The following is a 20,749-nucleotide window of genomic DNA, read 5'->3' as shown; positions in this document are numbered from 1 at the left end:
GGAGTTAAGAACAAATGGGAAGAAATCAGATCAGTTTAATTTTTATATACACATATATAATAATACATTTAGCATGTGTAATTAATATATGTACATACATGTATATGTGGGTAGATAGGTGGTAGGATGTATGTGTGCGCATATGTGCACATGTGCATTTGAATATAGCTTGTAAAGGTAAGTTTTTAAAGATGAAAGTTTTAGTCTTCAGTGAAAAGCTGAATGAGTATTTAAATGTCTTGTGCTATTTCTGAGGAGACCTACTGCAATGGGTTTTATGCTAAATTAATGCAATTAAAATTGAAAAGATCTTCAATCTGAATAGAAAACAGAATGCTTTATTGAAATTGACTCTGAGAATGCAATAGGTATATACTTTAAAATCTGGTTTTATGATCATGTTTCAGTGAAGTGCTGTTAGACAACAAAGGAATTTTGTTTCCTAACATGGTTGAACAGCACTGATTAGAATTGCAAACTCTGCAATACATTTAACAAGGTTCATTTTCAAGCTAAAATAGTAGAGTTAATTTTTTCAGACACACGTATGCCACTTGTACTATGAATAATATCTACAAACGGAATTTTAAGTATTTGAGACATAGTATTGTCCAAAGAAAAGTTGCTGACTTCATCACAACTACAGTCTAGTAAAAAATGAAGCCTGGAATAGTAAACTGTTACAGAGCTGAGACAGAAACAGGTAACCTTCTGACCTCTGACTTTTACTGGAAAATGATATGCAGCATAAATTCAAGGGGCCTTTTTTCTTTCAAGTATTTATGTGTGTATATTAAAGCATCACTACTCACAACACTACAATTAAGATAATGTCAGTGCTTTGCAAATAAAGCCCTGTTTTTATGAGCATAACTATATTGATTGTTTTCAAGAAGGCATGAAGAGAATAGTAAAAAAAAATCAGGGGCTAAAATTTTCTACCTCAGTAGCTGGTTTATATTTGGAGTAACCCCCAAGTAGTAGATTGCTCTGAGAACAATTAAACCGCTGAGAACTCAGAGCCCTAAAATCATTTTTAAACGTTAGCGGGTATCTTATCCCTTACTTCTTGTGATTTTTTTTTTTAGTGGAAGGAGTGTAAAATGACTTGAGTTGAGGCTTCTTCTTTATGATGTATAAGAAGGAATCAGAAATTTTCCAAGTTAATTTGGCAAAGATATATTCTCCAACTGATTAATAAAATTTCATTGTAATCAAGAGCCACCATTTAAGTAGATGTACATTTAAACAGAGTTCTTTCATTCATTTTCCCCTTTAGTGCTTCTTAAGTCTCCCAAGTGTTTATACATGTGTTATCTCATTTGATGAACTCATTACTTATATGAAATCAAAATGGGAGGTTGAAGCGTACCCACTTGGCAGATGCAAACCCTGAGTCAGGGAGATGTTAAACCAGGGTCCTCCTATGCCCCTTTCCATCAATAAGACCTGTGGATTTGTACCTTCCTGAAGTCTCAGGATTGACTCTGTGCAAGAGTTCTTCCATGTTTTCCCTCTTGCCTTTTCTGGCAAGCACAAATGGGTAAGCTGTGCCAAGATTTGGCCCATAGTGCATGTCCTAAATAGTTATTTACACAGTTTGAGTGCATTTTTTGTCAACTAGGTAAATAACAGCCCTCTTCAAAAGATTTATAAATCCATAAAAATGTCTTATTCATACCCAATAGACAGGAATAAGTCAATATGTCAAGTGTATATCAAAAAAGGTGTTTCCATCCCCCCAAAGATGTGAGTAATACATATTTGAAAGTTTTCTCTGCTGTATTATTTGTTCTCCCAGATCCTTTTCAATTTAACTTCTTCACTTTGACACCTGCTATACAAAAAAGAAATCCCTTAGGCTTTGGCCTTCCCTGCTGCTCTCCCCTCTCCCCAGCAAAGGCCCTTATCTACTACATGACTGAATCATTTAACAGGGTATATGTCACTGAACACTGTACCCCTTGACTTAAGTGGCAATCCATTTTAATAGATTCATTTTAATGAAAATAGATTCTTTTAATGAAAAGAAAGAAAAAACAAACCTTTATGGAAATCAAAAGTTGCAAGACACCAGTTCACAGCCTCTATTGATAGACTTCCACAGTAATAATTAAATAATAATGATAACTCATTTATATAGCCCTGTGTGATTACAAATCTCTTTTCATCTCCTTTGAAACTTGCAACAGCATCATGAGTATAAGTCTTAGTAACCCTATTTTATAGAAGAAGAAACTGAATGAGAGAGGTTAAGATCTGCTGATTGGCACCCAATTACTGGCAGGATTGAGTCTCAAACTTAGATCTTCTTGGCCCTCAAGTATAGTACTCTTTCCAGCCTGTTGCTTTATCAGTGACCAAATTGTATGTACATTATAACTGTTCTGTTATGTGAAAGAGGACAGTCTTTCAAAATGGATTTATACAAGGGAATTTTTTTTAAATACAAAAAATTATATTTAAGCATACATAGTAAATTTTATTAGGGAAAGAAATCCCTCAAATAACTAAAATTGTCTACAAATTTTTCCAGGAAATAAATATATAACAATATCCTCTAAAGTTCCCATGAGGCAATGTATATAAAGTACTTTGTCAGCCATAAACTGATATATGTATGTATACGTATATGTAGAACTTAGAAGTACCTAAATGTGACCTAACAACAACAAAAACAAAGATACTTAGAGAAAAAAATATTTTGATGCCTCTCATAACTAGCTATATATAAGCCACTCTGTATATCAGTATTAATTGAATATGAGGCTTGTGACTAATTATCAAAGACCTGTTTCTTATATATAGACAAAGTCTTTGTAATACTGGTGTTGGAAAATCTGGGTAGTGAGTTGATTGCATTACATCAATTTTATTGCATGTGATCTTATACTATTGCAATGTTGCATGTGCTTAGTTTTGTTAATTTTTCAAGTGTTTTACATTGCATTCTTTTAAATCTGTTCATGCTCATGCTATGTGGATGGAAATTTCTATGGAGATTTGGCAGAACAAGTCGTGTTGGATTGTTATTATTATTACTTTTTATTTTAAGAAATTGTTTCATTATGTTTTGAGGCATGCAGATTTTGTGATTCCCTCTGTAACTGAGGGAGGTGGAGACAGGGCAGATAATATTGATCTTAGTGGTCACCATATGGGGTATGGACAAAACATTAGGACACAAACAGTGTCATCCTGGTAGTCTTCTTTGATTGGCATGAATTTTTTTAGTTGGGCAATAAGTTAAGCCATAGGGTGCCGAATGCTGGGCAGAGTCGAGGACTGTACAAAGAACTGAGAAGAATTTGCCTTCTGAGTTAGTCATGAAGAAATGGGCAGGGATATGTGAGGGAGATATCCAGCCTTCTTTTTGTCTTTACAGATGGCCCAGAAGCAACTTAGTTGATCAGTTGTGAGGCCAATGGGAAAACCTGGTAGTTTAGCAAATTGACTGTGACTTCTTTCTCCAGCATGTGCAGCCAGTATAAGTACTAGTCAGAAAACTTCTGTGTACCTTCATTTCTTGTACCCTCTGTATTATCCGTTAATTTATTCTTTTCATTGTAAATCAATCCTTTTAAAAGGCACAACAACTCCAAAGCATTTAGGGAGTTGCACTGATATTAGAAACGAGATGGTAGAAGTTGGAGCTGAAAGCCTGTGGATGTTGGCTGCCATCTTGGAGTCAAGGCACTGGTTTTCACATTGGTCAAGATTTAAGCTTGTGGTAGGATCATAGGATCAGTAGTGAGATTTAGAGCTGCACTAGAGATCTAGTCCAACCCCCTCATTTTATATGTGAAGAGACTGAGATTCAGACAGGTTAAATGACCTTTCATGGTCACACAGCCAGTAAGTAGAAGAGACAGGATTTGAAAGTAAACCTCTACCTCTCAGCTTCTTGTTCTTTTCATGATACTTGACTAACACAATCCTTGCTCCCCTGAGTTTTGGACCTTGTTTGCATACATTGTCTCTATGAGGCAGCTATTATTAGTGATACCCAGAGAGATTAAGAGACTTGCTACTTGTCATCTAGAGTGACTTACCTGTTGAGCCCAGAATTAGACTTAGGTATTACCCAATTAAATGTTGTTTGCATTATTTTACTCAGTTTTATCTAGTTTTCATCCAAATTAGAACAGAACTTTAATAAACCTTTTAAGCAATATCTAGTGATACCTTCATTGATATATTAATAGATTATGTAGTCTTTTCTCTACAATAATCCTATAAGGCAGATGATACAAGTATCATTATGCCCATTTTTCAGATGAGGAAACTGAGGCTTATGGAATTCGATTAACATAGATTTTTAGAAGTAGAAAGAACCTTAGATAAAGAATCTGAAGCCTACCCCATTTAGGTAAATTGCCTAAGGTCACACAGTTAATCAGTAACAAGAGAAAGCTTAGATTCACACCCAATTCTTATGATTCCAAATCTAGGGTTTCTCCTACTATATCATACTGCCAAGATCATATATCTGGTCTCAGAACTGAGATTTGAACTCAGGTCTTCTGACTGTAAATTCATTACACCAACTATGTCTCAATAAATAGGTAAACCTACCTTCCATGATAAGGACCTGCTCCCAGGGACTGGAGAGTGTTGAGCCCTTCTACAACTTTGCCCTTCCTTTGAACTCTAGCTTCTCCACCTTGCCCTCTGTGAAGTCTCTTTAATGCTCACTGTGGATTAATGGAGAGCATCTACAGGACTCAGGCAGGACAGTTAGACTTCCATGCAGAATGCTAGACTACAACTTTCCAGCTCTCCTTACATTTTCTTCCTAAAGTTCAATATTCAGGGTATTCCTTCACTCTTGACTCATGGCCAAAGGAGCCTTATTGCTAAATAGGAATTTAGCAGCATCAGTAGCAAATGTTGAACACACCCTTCAAAATATCACATAGCAGAAACTAGTTTTGAGTACTGAACTGCTATGAAGACAGATCTGTTCTAAAGTTGCATTATGCATTGAGAAACATTTATGTTTCACTGTTTCCAAGATTTCAAGATTAGGGCTATGGAAAAAAAAAAGTAAGGGTATTTTCTTCTTTTCCTAGTACCCTTTCATTTAAAGTTTTTTGCTCATTTTTTTTTCTTTTGCCAGGAAAAATTTAAGTCCTCACAATTTCTCTTTCAGTCCTGAAATTTTCAGTCTTGGATTTTTTTTTTTTAAATCACCAACCGTCACTTGTCATAGCACCTCTAAAACTATCTCCTAGTGTCTCTTTTCTTTTCCATGTTTCAAGCCAATGTGATGCCCTCCCTCCCCTCTTCCTGCTCCCTTTTTGGAGAGCAAAATCTGTTTCCCTCCCACCCTTTCAGCTTTTGTATGAGTTTAAGCAACCCACAAGCAGAAGGCAATTCCATTTATTATTGAAGGGAATCTCACAGGCAGTTGCTTCAAACCTGTGAAGCTAGCAAGTGAAGCTGGTAGAGGGGGAGGGGAAAGAAGGACAGGGGTAGAGAAGGTGGGGACGGGCCATATTATGCACCAGATGACTGAGCAGCGATTTATATCCCAGCTAGCCTTTTTTACATGAAGAAGAAAAGTAATAACAGCACAAGCCCAGGCATTTGAAATGGTCAGATGTTCGATGAATAATGGGATAGGTGGGAAGGAGTCCTCTGATTGGACGTCTTAATGAGCACATTTCCCACAGAGTTTGGGCTGCAGTTCCCCTTGACCTTTGCCCTTTATTGACCAAACTGACACTTCATTTTTCACATACTTCCAATTATGGTTCAGCTTAAGTGTTACCCTACCTCTTTTATTTCTTTCCTATGGACAATTTGAGAGTCGTTGAGGCCACATAAGATATTTTAATTTGAAAAACTAGCATAGCAATTCAGGTTTAGGATGTAATCTGAAACTGATGGTAGTTCACCATTTTTTTTTTTGGTGAAAACAAAAAGTTAGTATTGCTTTTTTAGAAACAGTTGTTAGATTTCTTCTCTCTTACCCTACCCTCCACCCCTGCCCATTTTTAAAAGTAGGTGTTTCCTTAGAACTTGAGGACACTGAAAATGAAGGGGAGTACGGAAAATGCCTTCTTGCTTTCCATTTGAGTTGGTTGTTTTTTTGGCCGGGGCAACTTGAATGATATCTGTTTGTTTGCCCTTATTGAGTCTTTTCCTCGAAAGACTTGTATTTTGAAGCCTCTGAAATGGACTTTGACTCACATACTTCTTAGAATACTGAAAAGTAAAGCATCATTGTGACTACAGGTCTCAAGCCTTAGCCCCTGGCAGAGCCATTTGTTTCCTTGATGATATTTAAGGTTTAAGCACAAATTAAAGTGTGACCTTTGTATACCATAGCAATGGGCTGTATGAAAGTGATTTCCTGATGGGAAAAGTCAGGTGTAATACAAAAAAGAAAAGGGAAGTCATTACAGCATATCATTCCCTCTCTTATCAAAAGGTCTATATTATAAAGTTGTCAGCTGTGTAAGATTAGCTGTACAGACCGGAGACACCTATATACCAAACTTTCTCCTTATTTTCTCATCAAACCTAGGCAAGAAGTTCCTGTTGCTCATTTCACTGAGTTGTAGAATCATGTCAGTAACTGAATTAATAAGAAAGAATTGAAATTTTTGTACTAAAAGGTAGTCACTGGTCATTTGGTGCATGAACTTGGCCATTAACATTTTCATGTGAAGTTTATCTCTTCACTCTTTTAGTATGTCACCTAAACACTGGAGATAATTATTTTTCATTTAGACAAATGGAAAATATATCTATCTAAAATTATTAGCAACTAAACAGTGATACCTAAAACATAGAAGTATTTGTCTCAAAAATGTACGAAGTGTTACCTACTTTACTATGTAGCCCTCTGGCATATCCATGGCATATTTTTGCTATAATATGGTAATAAAAGAATATGTAGAAGGCAGACAAAGGTTCTGTCTTTCTCAGTAAGGTGACCCCTGTTACTAAGTAACTGCTTTACTTATGAGCTTATTAAAAACTCAAAAAATGAGCTTTTCATACTTCACAGGCATTGATGTGAAAATGAGCTGTCCTGTGAGTAGTTTTCTTGATCATTTTTAGAACAATTGATTAGCCAAAGAGCGGCTGTCATTAGTTGACATTGACTGATAGCAATTTGTCACAAGCTCTGAAGGTCAGCCAGACGGCTGGAGTTTCTGCTTGTCTTTGATTGACCTTTACTGATGCCATTATTATGTGATTGGTTTTGACTCAATATGACCCTCAATTGAAGAAGACAGGCCATTAGTCAGCCGGACCATTTCTCCTATTTTCTGTTTGTTTTATATTCTTCTATGTGTGTGAACTTACCGATTGAATATCGCATCACTTCTAATATTCTGGGGTTTTTTTTAAACCTAGAAACGCATTGGTGTTATCTTAAAAGCATCACTCTGTTTTCCCTTTGGTTGACTTTTAACAGCAGAAATGCTTTCCCACGTCCAGCCTTGCTGCTGGCATTTGACATTTACACCTGGGCAGCATTTTGGTTGTTGCAAGTGACAGATGAGGGTTTTTTCCTTCTAAGAAAGAGGAATTGAAATGCTACTTGTATAACTTCTGACTATGTACAGGTTCTTTCACTGCCCTAGACTTAATGATTTTTATCTCTTAAGAATCATGTTTATTTTAATAATGATTGAGTAGCAGAGAATTATCCTCATAATGACATGATGTCAATGCATCATTTGGCTCTGAAGTCTCAGGGTGTGAAAACTTTGTGTGTGTGTGTGTGTGTGTGTGTGTGTGTGTGTGTGTGTGTGTGTATGTGTGCACGTGTGTGCGCGCTGCTGAGTTCTTGTCAGTTTTGTTCACCCTTCTGAGAGTTAGAGAAAGCTCTCACAGTGTTAATGGTATCAACATTTCAGACAAAGTGGGATACTTTTCCATCTTACTGGATCAAGAAGTTAATTGTTCACAATCCTCATGGCGAAAATTTACTCTCATGTGCTCTCAACATTAGCTCTTTTCAGTAACTGAGAGGTAGTTTTGTAGATTATCCATCATGAGGAAAATTAATGCAGACTTTCAATTAAAAGTCTAAATTTCCTTGTTTTTTCTGAACAGTCAACTTAATCAAAATAAGAACCCCAGCTCAAGCCCACAGATGTGCTAGTTTTTAGTTCTTTCATTAGCTTCAAATGTGACTTTTCCTTTCTCTTTCCTCTGCTTCTCTGCCATCTCTTTTTATGGCTAAATTTATTTTTGAGCTTAAGGTAATGACTTGCAGTTCAGGTCAGCCCTCATAGGTAAATTCCAAAGCTACCCCACAAAATTTGGCAAAGTTTCAGCATGGGTTTCAGTTTCTGCTTAGGAAACTACATGAGGAGAGAATGCACTGCCCCAAGATGGTGGACTCTTCACATGCTGTCACATTGTTGGCAAGGCAAAATTGAAGAAGATAAATTTAGATAAGTATATGTTTAAGAATATGCCTGAACTGAGCTCTAAGGTTTTAGAACTCAATTCTTTTAGAAGTTGAGCTGGAAAACTAATTTAAATGGTATTCAAAGTTGAATTTAGCAAACATTAGGAACCTATTGTTTAATGGTTTTAGATGCTTTTGTGTATTACCAAGAACATAAAGCATACTTAATCTCTATAACAAGAGCTGAATTCTAGATTTTTAAAGAATTGGAATTTCTTAGATTTTCTTGAAGCATGGATTTAGAAGTTCTATCATACCCCAGTGTCCCAAATAATTAAGACACTATATATACATTGTAGGAGCTATGGGCTGGATCTAGGGGTACATGCTACCTGGTTCAGTCAGATTATTGGACATCCATGAACTATGCTAGAATTCTATTAAGACTTCAGTGTTCCAGAGGACTTCATGGATCCATTGCTCTTTAGATTAGATTGTTCCATGCTTAGGTTGGTTCTCTTAGGAAAGGATTCTACAGATCAAATAGGCTTTAGCCAAAATTAAGTAGAAGAAATTAGTCTTTATTGGTTTCTAGAAATGTATTATTGCACTCTCCCATTCTCATACCTCTGCTACCCTGTGACCTAGGGTCCTCTACTGTGCTGCTTAATCTGGTCATGAGTCTCCACTCATGTTCTAGGTTTTAGAATTGCTTTTGTCCTGATAGCTCTTCCTGGTTTGAAGTTTAAATGTTTTATGCTCTGTTCTCAGGGAGCATCGTTTTGGTTTTTCCCCTTTTAAAGGACATAGATAGTTATTCTGATATATAACTTAAGTGTCATCTTATTTGGAACATCATATTTAGAGCTGCAAGTGATGACAGAGTCAAACTGGTTTAACTCCATATGTATTGCTAGATATTAACACCTCAGGTAATGTTGGTAATTTTAATGTTGGTAATTTAATAGGGAAATTTTGGAGATAATTTCTTAACCTCAAATGATGGGAGTTAAGTATGCTTACAGCACATGGGGTCTTGGGTTGCTCTTCAAATCACTTCAGAGATATTCTTATCTTCCCATTCTTAGAATTGACCATAACATCACCACCCATGTCATAGCTTAGTCCTGTGGCACAATAGGAATTGGTCTGATCCAAGGGACTCTAGAAACTCTGGAACTTCTATGGATGCTTCTGGAGAAAGTCTAGGACAAGGAACCTGAAGTGCTACTTGACATCTGTGTCCAAATGTTAAGGGTGCTTTATCTCCAGTATTCTTTCGCAGAAGCAAATGCCATGGTGAAAAATGGCCATGTTGTTCATCACCTCATTTAGATGCATCCATGAATTTATTTTCCCTGTAAATGGATGCGAGTTAGCATTTACTAATTAAGGATAGGATTATAGAGTCTGATTTTAGTCTTAGAAAAGACTAAGCCAAACCATAAATTCATACCAAGTATTTTTTTTAGAAAGTATGGAGTGTGTGTGTGTTTGTGTGTGTATGTGTGTGTGTGTGTGTGTGAAGATATGTATAGTTTTAGTATACTGATTAACCTTGGAAATGTAATTGGTAAGTTGAGATTTGACCTAGTGTCTGGATGTGTGGAATAAATCTAGGAAGTAATTTTGGTGATTACTTAATCTAAAAATATGCTACTAGAGTCCTGGTTTTATAGTAAGAGAAACTGTATTTAAATCTGATCTCTGTCCCTTACTACCTGTATGATCTTTGCTGGATTACTTAAACTCTCTGGACCTCAGCTTTCTCATCTATAAGATAAGTAGAGTAAACTAGATGGTTTCTGAAGTTCTTTCTAGCTCTGAATCTATGGTCTTATGATGCTCTAAAGATTGCTTTGGCTTTACTTCAATTACCAATATGGATCCTGATAGGCCCTTTCCTCTATTTCATCCCTCCTTGGGCATGTTGAATAGGATAATGGCCATCACATAGGGGAAAGAGGACTAGAGTTTGAATCAGAAGATCTGTGATAGATTCCTTATTCTGATAATTTTTAATGTCATGACCTTTGTCAATTCTGAGCCTCAGTTTCTGATCTGTAAAATGTATAAAACCTTGCAGTGTAATTAAATACCTACGCACTTCCTTCTATTTCTTCATGTGTCTAGATTGCATGAATAAAACATTTATTTTTGCCAGATATTCTTAGAGTACTTCTAAGATACAGATTAAAAAAACAATGAAGAGGGAGAAAAGGAATAGAAAAGAGACATATAAAATACTGACTTTCTGTTCACTTACTGTTACATTATATTTGATTATGTACTATCATTTATTGCTAATTTTTTCATAAACAACATTTTTCTCCCCAACCAGTTCCTTGAGGGCAGGGTTTTTCCAACACTCCCCAATACATAGGGTCATAGATTTAGACCTGGAGGGAACCTTGGACATCATTTAGTCCAAACTCTTCATTTCTCATATAAGGAAAGTGAAGTCCAGAGAGTTTCAGTGATTTGCCCAAATTCTCCATAGGAAGCATGTAACAGAGCTGGGATTTGCATCTTCAAATTCAGTTTAATACATCCATACATATATCTACACACACACACACATACACACACACACACACCACCACCACCACCACCACCACCACCACCACCAACCACAGCAACAACTATATATTAAATATTGTGTTAAATGCTGGGATATAAAGCCAAAAAAAGTGAAGCATATCCTGCCCTTAAAGAGCTTATGTTCCACTATAGCTATAATGCTCATAGACCAGTAAATTCCAGATAACTTGGAGAGAGCACTAGTGACTGGATAGCTGGGGAAAGGTTTCTTGTAGTAAGTGGCTCCCGAAGGGAGTGTTGAGGGAAGCATAAGAGGCAAAAGTGAGAAGATAGCATCTACTTGCAGGTGCACAGATGGAAGTACCAAAATTGGGTAACAAAGTAGAACAGTTTGTCTGGCATGTTTAGTATGTGAAGGGGAGCACTGTGAATGTCTGGAAAGGTAGGTGAAACATTCCAGGCAACACAGGATAGTTTGGGCAAATGATCAGAGAGGAAATAGAATGTTAAATATGAGGACCAGAGAAGCAGTATAGTCAGTACAAGACTTGGAGTCAGGAAGACATGGGGTCACCGAATCACAGAATTTGAGAGTTGGAATGGACCCCAGCAGCTCTCTAGTCCAAATCATACATAAAAGGAATTCCTGTAGTAATGTATTTGACAAGTGGTCACCCAGCCATAGCTTGAAGACCTCCCAGGAGTGGGGATGCACATCCTCTGGATGCAGCCCATTCTACTATTAGATAGAACTAATTGTTGGGAAGACTTTTTGTTTCTTTGTTTTGTTTTGTTTTTCCTGACATCAAAATGCATTTGCCTCTTGGCATCTTTCACACATTGCTCCTCATTCCCCTTTGGGGACAATGAGAACAAATCTAATCCTTTTTTTATGTGACAGCCCTCCATATATTTGAAGACAAGTGTCATGGTCAACTGAGTCTTCTCTAGGCTAAAAATGCCCAGTTTCTTCAAATGATCCTCAAATTGGCATGGACTCAAGACCCTTCATCCTCCTGCTTGCCTTCCTCTGGATACTCCAGTTTATTGATATCCTCAGGGTTAAATCATGCATTAAACACTTTGAGAACCTGATCAAATCAATTAGCCTTTTTGAATCTTTGATTTTGAATACTCATCAGTAAGATGGAAATAAGAACATCTGTATTACAAGGTTGTTATAAGGATATAATAAAATAATGTATTTAAAGCATTTTGAAAACTTTAGACCACTACATGTTTAAATGTCACTTATTCATGGTAGTAGTAGTAGTAGTAGTAGTAGTAGTAGTAGTAGTAGTAGTAGTAGTAGTAGTAGCAGTAGTAGTAGTGTGGTAGTGGTGGCAGTGGTGGTGGTGGTGGTGGTGGTGTTGGTGATAGTAGTAAGAGGAGTAGTAGTAGTAGTAGTAGTAGTGGTGGTGGTGCTTGTGGTGGTGGTGGTGGTAGTTCAGTTTGGCTAGTATGGAATGCCTGAGAGTTCTGTAATATCATGTTGAAAAGGTAGATTGAGGTCAGATAGTGACAAGTTGAAGAGTTTGCATATTATCCTAAAAGCAATAGGAAGACACAAGATTTTTGAGCAAAAGAGTGACATGGTCAAATCTTTTCTTTAGGATGATTATTTTGGCAACTGTTTTGAAAAGGATTTGAGAGAAGAGAAACTGGAAACAAGGAGATCATTTAATTGTCACTACCATTCCCCCTACTTTGGTTTTTTTTTTTTTAAATTAAATGTCTTATTTAACTAACAACACTGAATATCAATACAACCAACTAAGCTGCTTTGGTGATTATTTTAGTTGTAATTATTTAACTTCAACATACACAATATAATAATGATTTTTTAGTCTTTCTATATCCTCATCCAGATTCTTTGTCCATTCATTGTCCTCTTGTTTCTTTCTTTCTTTCTTTTTTTCTTTTTTCTTTCTTTCCTTCTGGTCATAGTGTTCCCACCATTCTTCTGATTTCACTTCTTTTTTCCTTAAGAATGTTTTTTACAAAAAGGTCTTTTCATATTTCTTTGTGTTTCTCATAATGTCCATCTTAATTGCCTTATAATACTGTCTTATATTAAAGTACAACAGTTTATTTAATCTTTTCCTTACAATTGGACATTTAGGTTGTTTTCACTTTTTTTTTAGCAATTACAAATAATGCTGCTAAGCAAAACTTTTTAACAGATATCATTTTTCATTTTTGATAAAGCTGTCAGAGTGTATTCCCAACAAGTAAATTGTTGGGTCAAAGGGTTGGATTGGTTTTCATTTTTGTAGCTATTTGTTTTGTTTTAGTTTTTTGTAATTTCACATGGGATCTGTGGCTATGATAAGCACACTGCTTTTATACCTACCTACTGCTTACAAATGGCTTCTCTCTTTGCTTAAGAATGCATGATGCATTAAATTTAAAGTCAGAGATCCATAGAATCATGGCTTTCAAGCTGAAAGGGACTTTAATGATCATTGAGTCAAGTACCTACATTTTATAGATGAAGTAACTAAAGCCTAGAGAGGTTAGAGGGGGTAACACAAGTAGGAAAGATTTGAACCAAGGATCACTGACTCCAAATTCATGACTCTTTCCAGTGTACCATATTGCCTATTCTTAATTGGGTTCTGTTCCAGTCTTGACTCTGCTACTTTGGCCAAGTCAACTAACTTCTCTGGGCTTCAGTTTCCTCATTCACAAAATGAGAGAAACTAAAGAATGTTTTATGTCCCTTCCAACTCTAAATTTGTATCATATGACCCTTACAAGGCCTTGGTGATAGAAGTAAGTAGGCAGTGGCTCCCATAAAAATGTATATGACTTCCCTACTCACACCCCTCCTACAATTAAATCATACATAAGTCACTAACATCTTTCTGCTGTTCCTCACCTAGAAAATGACTCCCTTTTCTAATTAGGAGTGGGAGTGGGGGTAGGGTGGGAACCTGATAGAGATGCAAAGGAACTAGCTGGTCACTCTAGGATAAATCATCGGGGAAAGAAACAGAAAGTGTTATTGAAATACCAAGACTGACTTCCTGAGCTTTTCATTTGGAAATGAGTTTTTATTTTCTTTCTGTTGTTTGGGAAGTTCGAGGAGTGATTAAAAAATGTCTGCTGCATGTTTTAGAATCTCAGAACTGAAAAGGATCTCAGAAGCCATCTAGTGCAACCTATAACTGAAAAACAATTCCTTTTGCAATGTAGCTGTCAAGTGGTTGTTCAACTTCCATTTAAAGACCTTCAATGAGGGAGAGCTCAGTGCTTCTCAAGGCAATACATTGCATTTATAGATAACTTCAATTTTTAGGAAGTTCCTTCTGACCTAAAGCCAAAATACACCTCTTTGCAGCTTCTACCAAGTACTCCCTGCCCTGTGTGATCAGTGTGTCCAATCTCTGTTCCCCATGATAGCCCACTGAATGCAATCAAAAATAGCTATCATGTCTCTTCAGCCTCTCTGTAAAACAGGAAATCAAGGCCTTTCACCATCTTGGTTGCTCTCCACTGGATTGTACCCAGTTTATCAATGTCTTTTTTAAACTATAGAATCCAAAACTGGATGCAAAAATGTAGATGTGGTCTGACTGGGGCAGAATACAGAGGGACTTTCACCGGCTTATTCCTGGAAATTATGCTTCTTAATGTAGCTAAAGATCTCATTAGCCTTTTTTTGGCTGCTACATCACAGTGCTGACTTGTATTGAGCATACATCCCAGTAAAACCCCAAGATCTTTTTCAGACAAATGATTATCTAGCTGTATGTCCCTGTTCAGTATTTGTGAGACTGATTAAAAAAAAAAACCACCACACCACCATTAAGACATTAAGACTTCAGATTTGTCTCTTTTGAATTTCACCCTATTCAATTTGGCTCACTGCTCTAACCTGCCAGGATTTTATTGGATACTGACTGTCATCATACAGGTATACACTGATTTCATGTGACTGCGTGGCAGTAATCATGTAGTGACCTCTATTCTTCATGTGTTTTAGCTGTATAAATCACCCGAAAAATACGTTTAATAGACGCCGGTACTACAAATAGTAATATCTACCCATTTCCATCACTTTGAATATTTCCACACTGATGAAGTGAAATATATCATTTTGCCAAAATTTGAAAGAATACAGTGATTTTGTTATATAGATGCTGTATCTTTTCTTAAAAAAAAAAAAGCTTCTGGCTTGTATTGTCTGGCAATTGTCATGTCTATTTTATAAGTAATCTGAAAAAAAATTTGCTTCACTTTGGCAGGTAGAAAAGGTTTAGGAGTTTTGAGTGGTGGTAGGTTCTTTTTGACCTTTTTTTGGTCTTTCTTCTTTCCTACAAGTTGGAATTTACATATTTTTAGTCTAATCTGTCTTTTCTTTGTGTACACACACACATACACACACACATATCCATACATCCTTAGTCTCGATAAGGAAGGAAACAGTTTTTGAAGACATTAATTGCTTAACTAAAGAGTTGAATATTGATAATAGTTAATGATGAAGAATAGGCATCTTGTTTTAGATTCCAGAAACATTCCCTACACTTAATGTTTGTTTTGGAGGGGAAGCAATAGGTTTATGTGATGAAGAGAAACAAAATGATTGTCTTAAGTACCAGTCATATTCTTTAGACTTAATTTTCATATTTGAAATGGAGGCAATAGGTTTAATGTGTCTCTTACTTTGTGGCTGGAACAGATTCTATTTTTATTCTGTAAGTAGAATATGGCATAAGGCCATGTGCTGTCTTGATCCAAATGCATAACTCCTGTTGATATCAGTGAGTTTCAAGATGGATTGGAGAGAATTATGTAGTCTTTATTTTGAATATCTTTTTTTCCCTTTAAATTAAGCATGCTGAACAAATTCTAGCACTTTTCAAGTCAAAATAAAGTGTTTTCATAATATAGCAACCATGCTGGCTTAAGGGAATAATATTACAATCCCAAAGAGACACACACACATAACCGTAGAATTGGTTTTCAGGCAGAGTGAGGCAACTGGGCTCTGGAATCTGGCTGCATAGTAAAGTACATGGGTATATTGAACTACACAAAATTGCCTTTAAGTAGAAAAATAGTAGAGTTTCTTGCCTTTTTCTTTGGATGGCTTTTTGTTCATTTTGGCACATGATGGCTAGTGAGATAGTTCAGCCAGATGTACTTCGTATTTTCTCACCCTTTTTACCCCAGTGGTGGGAATGGTATGACTATTTAGTTATAATTGACAAGTGATTGGTTCTATAAACGAATGTCCTCAAATCATAATTGTTATAACAAGATTGTTTGACTACCTGGCAATTATCTCTTTTCCTGTGATAGCATCTGGATCACCTGTTTTGTGATTTGACAGTCCTCATGTTTATTACCCAGCTGAATGTCAGTAGCGATTACAGCAAAAGACAAACAAAAATGCAAGTACTTGTTGACCTTGACTTTTCTCCACAAGATATTGGACTTGATGGCTCTTTTGCTGTTGAACTGATAAGGGTTATAAACAGTAGTTTAAGAAAAATGTTTTATTCCCAGAGGAAAATGCCATATTACTGTGGGAAATAGCAACAGACTATTGCCCTTTGCCATATTTACTTGATTCACCTTTATTTGAGCTGTGGGAAAAGAAAGTAAAAAAAAAAAAACCCAGGGCAACTTTCTTTTAGTATTTTAATATCATCATACAGGCATTCTTAGAATTTTTTTTCATTGTATAAGTAGTTGTCTTGAATATGTAAAAGCTGTCTCTGTATTTTATGATCTTCGAATATCACTTAACATTATTCTTAGTTCCAGAGAGTAAGATCTTTTTTTAAAAAAGTTGATTAAGCTTGCAATGTCGAAGTTCTTTCTCAGACACTAATGAAACACATGATGGCCAAACTGGGGATCCTCATCTTCTCAATAGGGTGCCCCAGTGAAATAGAATTGGCCATGGTAAATATTTACTCAGAGATGCTGCAGAGGTTGACTGGAGGATTTGGTAGTTAGTATTTACCTTTGGGTATGGGGTCTCAAGTCCTGGATTTGAACTAAAATGCCATGTGATTCCTGTCTCAGTAAGACATAAAGCATCAAAGGTGACCTATTCCACTTGCTCTTAAAAATCCCACTGTGTTTTTCTTCCATGGAAAAGTATTTTGGCTCGGTGTTACTGGATTTAACTTTTGCTCTTAAAAAGTTGTTGTGATACAGAGTGAAATGATGAGGGAATTGATTTCTGTGCTTATACTGTGGCCTAGATTCTTAACCTATGAAAATCTTTCTAGGGAATTAAGAACTCTTGGTTCATAGGATGATAAATGCTAAGCCAGTGATTGGGTATGCATAGCATGGAAAATATGAGATCTTCACAGGCTGGGACTCAGAATTTATTTAACTTCAATTTTACTGTAATTGTAAGCCAATAATATTAATAACAACAGCACATTCATAGAGCATTTCAAGATTTGCAGTCTTTTCTTCACAATAAGCCTATAAGATAGGATCAATATCTACACTTACATAACTAATAATTTGATGCTAATACTAAGAAAAAAATATCATAGGGATAATCATTTAATACTTATTGAGTGTTCAGTGGTTTCTTTGTTTTTAATAAAAAGTAACTGTATCTTCAGGGCAGCCAGTGGGTAGACTCTTTGGTCTGGAATCAGGAAGACTCATCTTCCTGAGTGAAAATCCAGGCCTCAGATACTTACTAGCTGTATGACCCTGGGCAAGTCCCTTAACCTTGTTTGCCTCCATTTCCTCAACTGTGAATTAAGCTGGAGGAAGAAGTGGTAAACCACTCCAGTATCTCCCCAAGAAAACCTCAAATGGGGTCACAAAGAGTTGGATATGACTGAAAAATGGCTGAACAATAGCTATGTGTCTATATTGAAATGTTTTTCTTTTTACTCAGAATGAAAATGTGGTCTGATGAGAGTCATGATCCTTAAAAAAGTATCTAATATTAGTAGTTCGAATTTCTTTTTTGAAAGAAGTTGAAGGACAACATAAGACACCAGGCTATAACTCTGAATTTGACCCACCTTCAGATACATACATATAAATATATATAATATATACATTATACACACACACGCGCACGCACACACACATACATACACACATATATATGTTGGCCTGGATTTATGATGTCATTAATGTAGGAGACTCCAGAGCAAGGAACATCCCTTTAGCAATGTGGAATAGCCACCTACCTGTAGTTTAGAGTCTTAGAAAGCTGCTCAGGCTACAAAAAAAGTTAAAAGGATTGCCTAGGATCATATAACTGGTGGATGTCAAAGGCAGGATTTGAATTCTATATGTCCTGCCTCTGAGAGGAGTTGGTTGCCCATTATGTCATACTGCCTTTCAAGGCCCACCAAGCTACTCTCAGTCACTCGATATTTATTCAGCATATAAAATATGATTGTTCCTTAGAAATTTCACCTTCTAGCCTATATCTTTCCTAGTAAATATTTTTTCTTAAAGACATTTCAGACAAAATCAGGAGGCAATTTATTGCGTCTGTAGGTTGAAATTTTCAGAGGTTATTTGAAAAACCACAGAGATTGAATTTCTTATCCTTTAAATAATTTCTTTCTCTTTAACTTATCTCTCTTCCTTGAAACATACCTACTTCTGTAGTTCTTCATTACTTTTCTAGCTTTTCACTAATTCACATCCATCTTTATATGATTTGTGTGTGTGTGTATGTGTGTGTGCATATGTGCGAAATACTATGGAAATCTTTGCAATGAGAGCTGCCATTATGGATGATTATGGTAGTAGATAACAATGAAACTAGACAGGATTTACTTCTTAGTGTATTTCTTTTCTGTGAAAGAAAAAAGTGCATTGAACTATTTATTGTTCTCTGGTGCATTTATTAGAAATGAACAGAAGGCAGATCTGTTTGAAGAGGTGTGTCCTACTATAAAAACAACACATATTGAAATTTTTAGAGCAATGTTTTGGTTAGAATGTGATATGAATGGGAGCAAGGTAAGGCAGGGTGGATTTAGATCTTCAAAATAGTCATTGAACGATAGATAGAGCACTCCCATGAATTATCTGAGACTAAGGGCCCTGTTTTGGAGGAAGGATGAATCTTAGACCAGCCATGGAAGAGTGAGTCTTTTGTGGGGGGATTTGGAAAACTTCTGGGTTTATCAGAGAATTCAGGATCAACAGCAGCTATGACTTCCCACCGAGATGCTTTGTGGGTAAACTTCTTTGCTGGGTGGATGATGTGGCATTTCTTGTCACTTCCTCAAATTCCTTCCCCCTGCATATCAGTCTTTCACTGGACTTATCTGAGTTGAGCTTTAGCCAGTTAGAGCTAATCCAGGTTCCTATTTCAGATGGACAGAGTTAGAGCAGTGACATTGCGATTTCTCAGCTTATGACAGCAAAGGGGAATGTGTAGAACTGGATGCCACTAGCTGCATTCTAACTTCTGGCTCTTTGGGGTTGGGCTCCATTATTATTTTCCCTTAAGAATCTGACTCAGAATTGATTCCAGTTTTGAACAGGAACTCTCCAGACCTGAATTTAAAGAAATAAATTACTTCCCTCACTAAGGGGTAGGGGCGGGGCCTCATTTGTTCCACTGGAGATCTTATTGTCAGTCATTCAGTCACTTAGCGCTTTTTGAGCAACCACTATATGCCAGGCATTGTGCTAAGTGCTGGGGGGGAGACTAAGAAAGGCAAAAGACAATCCTCATCCTCATGAAGCTTACAAGAAACTTATTGTACCTTAAAGGAAATCATATGAATAATGTTTTTATACTCATCCACACAGTTTTAGAGCTGGAAGGAACATTAAAAATATGAACTCTTTCCTTTTATAATGGAGGGTGGACTCAGGGATAGTAACATGACTAGGTGGTCCCACATTTCTGGGAAAGTCATATTATATTTGACTGTAAAAACAATCCAGATCAATGATATTTGTGTCTACTTTTTGGAGTTTTGCCACTTAGTCTTTTTTTTTTTAATTCTTGAAAAGGTTTGGTTGGAAGGAAAATGATCAAGTTGGCATTTGATCTTGCTTCTCTTTCCATTCCCTACCACACAAATGGCAGGTACAAAAAGGGCAAGCATGCATTTTCAAAACTTTATATTTCCCAAGGAACCAAACACTGTCTCCCTTTGTGGGTACATTGATACTTTTACTGTACCAGCGCCATTTTCTCCACTTAATAAATGCTTGTTGAATTGAACTAGAAAAATATCTCATTTGATTTTCAGTTATGGGGATGGGTAAAGATATGATAATCAATGAATCATTCTTTCCTTAGTCTGTTTTTGTCTTTTACTTTTTGAGAAGGGAAAAATAAAATTGGAATAGATTCATAGTTCCTGGTTAGAGTGACCTAATTTCTCTCTCCATGGGAGCTGCTTCTGTGGGTGGAGACAGATCTTGAACTAGTCAGTTAATTTCTTTTGTTATATGGCAAAGAAACAACATTTTATTAAAAGCTTTGCTCATTTCTGGGTTTGACTGGAGTTAGGACAGGTTAAGAGAATAGTTGAGTGTCAAATATTATTCAGTGAGCTTTGCTGAACTATGGAAATTGATTATGTCTTTCTTTATGAGATGCTAGAGAAGTTTATGAATTTCTTATGCAGAGGGTTATATGCATATTGGACTATATCCTACCATCCATATTTTCCAAATGTCCCCAATCATAAGCACACCATTTTGCCTTTTGAGACAACAATGGGGAAGAGTGAATGAAATGAGTCTAAATGACCACAGACCATAGCAGTATATGGGGGTTATTCACTCTAGAAATCTTATGACCTCCATAGCATGAAATTATTTGGGAATGTCTTCATTTCTTTGATGAAAAGA

The 20,749-nt window shown here is 36.4% G+C and overlaps 1 protein-coding gene across 7 annotated transcripts in view; it reads left to right on the top strand.

Annotated features, from left to right (window-relative positions):
* The window catches only part of MEIS1 (Meis homeobox 1), a 158,373-nt gene that overhangs the window by 33,719 nt on the left and 103,905 nt on the right, over nt 1–20,749 (top strand). The gene's annotated exons all lie outside the window — the stretch shown is intronic.

Source organism: Notamacropus eugenii, chromosome 1, assembly GCF_028372415.1.
Source record: "Notamacropus eugenii isolate mMacEug1 chromosome 1, mMacEug1.pri_v2, whole genome shotgun sequence".
Classification (NCBI taxonomy): Eukaryota; Metazoa; Chordata; class Mammalia; order Diprotodontia; family Macropodidae; genus Notamacropus; species Notamacropus eugenii.
Note: the sequence above shows the minus strand (reverse complement) of the source record. Positions and strands in the feature narration are given on the sequence as shown.